The sequence below is a fragment of the Lathyrus oleraceus genome, chromosome 1 (genome assembly GCF_024323335.1).
Source record: "Lathyrus oleraceus cultivar Zhongwan6 chromosome 1, CAAS_Psat_ZW6_1.0, whole genome shotgun sequence".
NCBI classification, from domain to species: Eukaryota; Viridiplantae; Streptophyta; class Magnoliopsida; order Fabales; family Fabaceae; genus Lathyrus; species Lathyrus oleraceus.
The window spans coordinates 397591433-397599102 of NC_066579.1; the positions used below are offsets into that span (position 1 = coordinate 397591433).

Genomic DNA, 7670 nt, shown 5'->3' on the forward strand with positions numbered 1-7670 from the left:
ACTCAAACCTAATGACTAGTGTTTATGAAAAAGGTTTTAACAAAGGTGGCCATTGGAACCACAAAAACAACTTGAAGTGAGTTTTATTTACAAATTAGAAGTATTCACAAAATGAAGTCAAAGTTGACTTAAAGTTCAATTCATAATGATTATTAGTGAAAAGAGTTTGAAAAGTCAAAGGCATATGGCCTAGGTTTCTAGTTTTGAAAAACAATTTCAATGTTTGCACAAAATGAGTTTGGCTTGGGTTAGAGTGAGGAGAGGAAGAGAAGGGCTAGTCCTAAACATGCAAAAATGAGAGAAGTGATAACATGAAATAAGATCACATTCTAGGACTCAGTTTAATTAAATTATATTATTATTTACTTCAATTTATTTCATTTTATCAGATATTACGCGGTATTTTCTTTCTATTTATCTCAGGTGGTTTATTTGAAGCACAAGTAAAAAAGGAAGAAAAGGAGGTGCAAAAAGGAATGAAAAGAAGCAAATATCAAAGGCCAAAGCCCAGCCCAAAAAGCACAGGCGCTGTGCCTGTGACGAGCGTCACAAAGGCTTTGACGAGCGTCACGCTTTGCACACTCCTGTGACGAGCGTCACACATGGTGTGACGGACGTCACACCATTCCCCTATATTTTTGGCACCAGGAACGCAACAGACCACGTTGAAACAAACCACGTTAAAGCTACTTCCACGCTTGACCCTTGGAACGTAAAGACCGTGTACACGGAAAACCCTTGGAAGCAGTTACACAAGTAGCAGTATAAATAGTAGCTTTTTGGAAAGCTCTCGGTACCACGCTTTTTCCAGATTTCTTCGCCGTTTTCGCCTTTTCGCAATTTTTCTTTTCCAGCAATACAAGCACATTTTTACAGCATTACTTTTACGAGTTTTATATTGTTTCCCTTGCAATTTCTATTTTCCTTTTCAGCACTTAGTTAATTCTTTTTCGCACAATAGTTTCTACACCGGAAACTATTGTGTACCTTTTACTGGATCTAACCTTACGTTAGAATCTAGTTTTTTTATTCCTTCGCTTTTATTTTTCTGTTTGATTGAAGAATTCAAGAACAAATCCAACCGGCCTGTGCTGGAGTGTTCAAGACTGCTATTTAATTTCTCAGGTTCTTTAATTATTGTTTGAATTTATATATGCCCTGCTTTACTGTTTATTTATATTATTTGCCTGAGATGAATCTGTTTATGCATGATAATTATTTAAGTCTGTTTAGCATGTCTGGCTGATTTACTTAGGTATCGGTATGTAGAATAAGCGGAATGAAGGAATCAAAACCAAATTGGTTTAATTAAGTTTAAAATTAAAATCACTCTTTTTACGGTCTCAATTTACAGGTTTAATAACAAGGTTTTTGTACGAAAGTAAAAGACATAAAGAAGTTAAAAGCAATAGAGCGAGAGTTTGAGTTTTTGACTGGACAGTGTAAATTGGACATTAATTCTAGATCAGGGCGAGAGCAATTTTTAGAGTTAATTAAATTCTAACCTTTTTCAAAAAGTATTTTTAAAGATTGAATGTGAGGATGAGAGTTAAGCATTTGAATTTAATTATATAACATAAGTCAACAGAGCGAGAGTTTGAGATAAGGGTGTTTAAACGATTAGTGTTTTCTTAAAAAGAGTTTCTACGGATTCTATTGTTTTCAAAAAGTGGTTTTTGACTTAACTATAAGTGACAGCTACGTTAATATAAAATCATAGTTTATTCAACAGAGCGAGAGTTTGAGATAAGACTTTTAATCAATAGTGTCAACTGAAAAGATTTATTTTAAAACCAAGAAACCAACAAAGAATTGATTCCCTAATTACGACGAACTACATACCGATATCCGCTTATTAGATATTTATTTTAGATCTTATTTTAGTTTTAACTTTTCCCCCAAACAATCAAAGTATTACCTGCCTTAGCTTTACGAAGTAACCTTAGATAACGGTATATCGATTCATAAGTCCCTGTGGGATCGATATCTTTTAAAACTACACGATAGAACTGTGCACTTGCAGTTTGTACCCCAAATTCGACTCATAAAGTCGCGATCAAGTTTTTGGCGCCGTTGCCGGGGACTTTTATTTAGTCGATATCGTAACTCTTCTGTTACGCTGTAGAGACTAAGGCTTTTCTTTTTCTTTTCTTTCTTTCGCTGATTTGTATGCCACACACTCGCTCAAAAGGCGAGCCGTTCTACTTACGAATCAACGATATCGAACTATATCTCCGAGTCTTACGACGAATTCGGGAATATCGTGCTGCAAACAATCTCCCTCCTGTTGAACTTCCCGATTTCAAAAATATTTTCCCTTCGATACCCGAGATGGCAGAACCAGCTCGTGCTCTTAGAGATTACGCCGCTCCATCGCAAGATGAGCTGCATTCAAGTATTACTCCACCCGCAATCGAAGCAAACAACTTTGAACTCAAACCTTCACTGTTGCAGGCAGTGCAACAGAACCAATTCTCTGGAAATCCTACCGAGGATCCAAACCTTCATTTATCCGTATTTGTCCAATACGCTGATACTGTTAAAGCTAATGGTGTCACTTCAGAGGCAATTCGACTTCGTCTTTTTCCTTTCTCGTTAAGAGATAGCGCTAGAAGATGGCTTCAATCTCTTCCTTCCAACTCAGTCACCACATGGAACGAGTTGCAGAAAGTTTTTCTTGCTCGATATTTTCCGCCAAGCAAAACAACTATGTTAAGAGCCCAGATAAATGGATTTAAACAGAAAGATAACGAGTCTCTTTTCGAAGCATGGGAAAGATACAAAGACATGATGAGTCTTTGTCCACACCATGGTTTAGAGGACTGGTTAGTAATTCATACCTTCTATGATGGTCTCCTGTACAACACGAGGTTAACAATAGACGCCGCCGCAGGTGGTGCAGGTGGTGCACTAATGAACAAACCTTATGCTGATGCTTACCAACTTATCGAAAGCATGGCTCAAAACCACTATCAGTGGGGAAGCAAACGAACAATGGTAGAAAAACCTCAAACGAAAACTGGCATGTACGAGATAAGTAACCTTGATCATGTTAATGCAAAAGTGGATGCTCTGGTCCAGAAAATTGAAAGTTTAAATGTATCACCTCCAGCCACCGTAGTTGCCATAACTCAGAATTGCGAAGTCTGTGGAATCCAAGGTCACACTCCTGCAGATCGTCAACTCCTAACAGGAATCCAAGCGGAACAAGTAAACTATGCTCAAGGAAGCCCCTACTCGCACACCTATAACTCAAATTGGAAGAATCATCCCAATTTTTCATATAAGAGTAATAATGCTTTATACGCACCTGGACAATCTCCAAATCAAGCCCCAGCTATACCTCCGGGATATCAGAAGCCGATTCCATCTACACCTAACAATAACGCCCCTAGGAAATCCAACTTGGAAATCATGATGGAAAACTTTATAGCTTCTCAACAGCAAACCAATAAAGATTTCCTAAACCAGAATGTACACACTGGCGAACAAATTAAACAACTAGCAAGTAAAGTAGATGCCCTGGCTACTCATAACAAAATGCTGGAAACGCAAATTTCACAAGTAGCTCAACAACAAGTGCCTACTGCTGCCCCAACTGGTACATTTCCTGGCCAACCCCAACCTAACCCAAGAAGCCACGCTCATGCAATTATACTGAGAAGTGGAACGGAAGTGGAAGGACCGTCTGACCCAAGGATAGAAAACCAAAACTCTAAAAAGTCAACTGAGGAGGAAAGTGAACCTAAGGAAAAGGAAGAGAGTAATAAGGAAACCGTAGAAAAGAAGGAACCTTATGTACCTCTAACACCTTACAAACCACCTATCCCTTACCCTCAAAGGCTTATTAAAACCAAAGATGCGGGCCAATTCAAAAAATTTGTTGACCTACTAAAACAATTAAACGTCACAATTCCGTTTACAGAAGCTATTACGCAGATGCCCTCATATGCCAAGTTTTTAAAAGAAATTCTTTCTAATAAAAGGAAACTTGAAGATAGCGAAACCGTTACACTCACTGCTGAATGTAGCGCTATAATCCAGAATATGCCTCCTAAACTTAAAGACCCAGGTAGTTTCTCTATACCCTGTCACATAGGAAAATTTGTCATTGACAAAGCCTTATGCGATTTAGGAGCCGGTATTAGTGTTATGCCTTTATCCATATGCAAGAGACTTGAAATGGGAGAATTAAGACCAACTAAAATGTCTGTGCAACTAGCAGATCATTCCGTCAAATATCCTGTAGGAATTCTTGAAAACGTTCCAGTGCGCATAGGTCAATTCTACATTCCAACTGATTTTATAATTATGGATATTAGAGAAGATGAAGTTACACCCATTATACTGGGAAGACCGTTCTTAGCAACTGCCGGTGCAATCATAGACATAAAACGAGGAAGACTCACTTTTGAAGTAAGAGAAGAGAAAATTGAGTTCATTCTTTCCCAATTTTTGAAAGCACCTGTAATAGAAGATACATGTTACTTCATGGATATCATCGATGAATGCATAAAAGAAACGGAGTTAGAAAAAGACAAATCATCTGACTATCTTGTAGAAGACAAACTTAACCAATGTTTAGCAATAACACCGGACCCTACGCAATGCCCACTACGCCAAACAAGACCTTAGACAGCGCTTTTTTTAGCCTTAGACAGCGCTTTAAAGCGCTGTCTAAACCTCCGCTGCTAAAGGTTTAGACAGCGCTTTTTGAAATCTTAAAAGCGCTGTCTAAGCCCCCCCCTTAGACAGCGCTTTGGCCTAAAGCGCTTTCTAAGACCCTCCTATTTTAATTTTTTTAGGTATACCTTAGACAGCGCTTTTGGCAAAAGCGCTGTCTAAGGTATACCTAAAAAAATTAAAATAGGGGGGCTTAGACAGCGCTTTTTGAAAAGCGCTGTCTAAGCCCCCTATTTTAATTTTTTTAGGTATACCTTAGACAGCGCTTTTGCCAAAAGCGCTGTCTAAGGGGGGGGGGGCTTAGACAGCGCTTTTCATAAAGCGCTGTCTAAGCCCCCCCCTTAGACAGCGCTTTTGCCTAAAGCGCTTTCTAAGCCCCCCCTTAGACAGCGCTTTTTCCAAAAGCGCTGTCTAATGTATACGAAAATTTTTGTAGCTTTTGTTTTAAACCACATTTTTTCCAGGTTTATAAACCAGAATTTCTACCTGTTTTCAACCAGATTTTGACAGACAGAATCACATTTTATACATGCCATTTTGGCCTTTTTTCTACCAATTTTTGGCTAACAAATATATATATACCAATTCAAACCAATTTTGCCTTAAATGTATCAAAATATATACAAATTTATGTACACATTTACAAGTCATTACCTATACTACAAATTTATGTACACATTTACAAGTCATTACATATATTACAAGTATACTACAAAATTACACAAATTTATGAAAAAACTCCGAGCTCTATCATGAATTGACACCACTCCTCTTTGATTTCGTCCACTTGATCCTTTGTATAAAATGCACACTTGAATTCCTCAAAGTACTACATATGAAGCAAAAAATATTTTGAATTAATTCCAACTATTTAATTATATGAGATATGTGTAAATATAAAATTAACTCATAAGTTAGTAATACATACATCGGTGGGAATCACTAATCGGCCCAAAGCAAGAGTATCCCGCATAAACCTCAACACGAAATACCCGCAATCTATTTGATTACGTTGTTGAGGACACTACATGAAAAAAAAATATGGATTATAAATCCTAAGTTTTATCAAGTGTCATCACTAATATAATAAAAAATGTGGTAATTAAAAATATACCGCCACTTTAATCCATGTAATGCGGTTGGCGCCCCTCCTTGAGGTTTGGATATCTCGTTGGGCCCGAAAAGCTTGTAGGATGCTAATAAAATAAAAATGAAGCAATTAGAACAATTAACATAAACTAAGAAAAATTTTGAACATTCTCACTTACGTGTCAATTAGGCGCTTCATATCCGGGTATGTTGTCCAATCATTTCCTAACGAGTCAAGATAATACACAATTTCTCGGATAGGATTGATTGCGAGCAACAACCAATGTCCACTGTAATGATTAGGCAAATGTTAGATGGTAACTTGGAAAATAATTATAATATATGAATTTAGAATGAAATGCTAACCCGGTATTAAACGGTATAAAAAACAACTTCTCCGCATTTTTATTGTCATTGAGGATCCGAAGAACGTACTCCGTCACGGAATCCGGGTTATTTAAGATTGCACCTAAGTTGATGCTCGCTGGTGCTAAGAATCCGAATGACTCGTCCAAATCATTGGGGCGCATCATTTTGTCATACAAAAACCTAATATAAAAACATCATTAACACCTCTTTTGAAACATAAAGTAAACCGGATTAACATAAAGTAAACCGAATTAATAAAACAAAGTAGACCGGATTTACCTAATATATGTATTGACAACGTTGACGCCGATTTCTTCATGACCAAAAACTTGCATGAAGTCTTCATTACCAATCATTTGGTCGTGAGCAAAGCCGAAAATCCCTTCCTCCATATGTATAGTCCGAACACCTCCGGTCGGTATATCGGTCATCTCTATAAATGTCCTGAGGCACGACCTATACTTGGTGGTAGGTTTTTTCCTAGCTACGGTCTTCTTAGCACCAGAACTTTTTACCCGTGCGGAGGCGTTCTTAACCTCCTTTATTTGTTGTGCGGAGGCATTGCTAACCTCATTTTCTTGAACCTACATGTCATATAAATAGTTAGATCAAATTAAGAATGTAACAACTTCCATGAATATATGTCATATAATTGTATATTACCTCTTTTCTTGATTTGGATTTTGTGGGAGTCTATTTAACATAATCAAGGAAAATATGTAAGTAAAATTTTAAGCATAAATTTTAAACTTTGAATATACACATTAAAGTTAACATAAGTTTTAAGCATACCTCATATCCTACGCATATGAGGTTTGTCGGCCATGCAACAAACGAACCTACTGCTTCGTGCACCGTTGTTGCATCCGAATCATCGCTAGGATATGGTAATAATGCATTCGGGTCAACTGCAATATCAACTGATACCTTCAAACATCCAGCAGGGAGCTCTCTAGTGTGGAGTAATACTCCGCTAACGTTATGCACTTTTCCCTTGCCAACCATCCGATAGTGTGGTGACGACAAATACAGCTGACAATGGGAAATGCCCTAAAACCAATAATAACAAGAAATCGTTAATGTGTATATATGTCAAATACATAATTTAAGCAAACAGTTCAATTTAAGACAATTATATGTAATTACCTCTGGAATGTTCGGCTGAAAGGTACAGTTGATACTGTTTTTGTCCGAAGCATCTCTGTATACCGTTGAGGCGCTAGTCTCTCTTTCTCTCCTCAATGCATCAAGCTCAGCTTGCATGGCTTCCAATCTTGCATGAAGCTCCCGATTACTAGGAGCCTTTCCTTTTCTAACACTGAGGGAGGTCGGAGTGACTCCAAATCCCTTACCCCTCACCCGACCAGAATACTCAGGGACATCTAATGCCCGACTAAGTATGCTCTTAGTATCATCGGGAGATAGAGACTGAGATAGCTCCTCCTGAAAAATCAGATGAATACCGTATACTTGTCAAATATGTGTATAAAAATGTTATTCAATTAATGAAAAAATATTATACTTACACA

The 7670-nt window shown here is 37.6% G+C and overlaps 1 non-coding gene across 1 annotated transcript; it reads right to left on the bottom strand.

The window, feature by feature from the left end:
• Window positions 1-2709: 2709 nt before the first annotated feature.
• LOC127116028 (small nucleolar RNA R71) lies at window positions 2710-2816 on the bottom strand. Its single transcript, XR_007801018.1, has one exon. It is a non-coding gene; the product is annotated as a small nucleolar RNA R71 (small nucleolar RNA).
• Between the last annotated feature and the right edge of the window lie 4854 nt (window positions 2817-7670).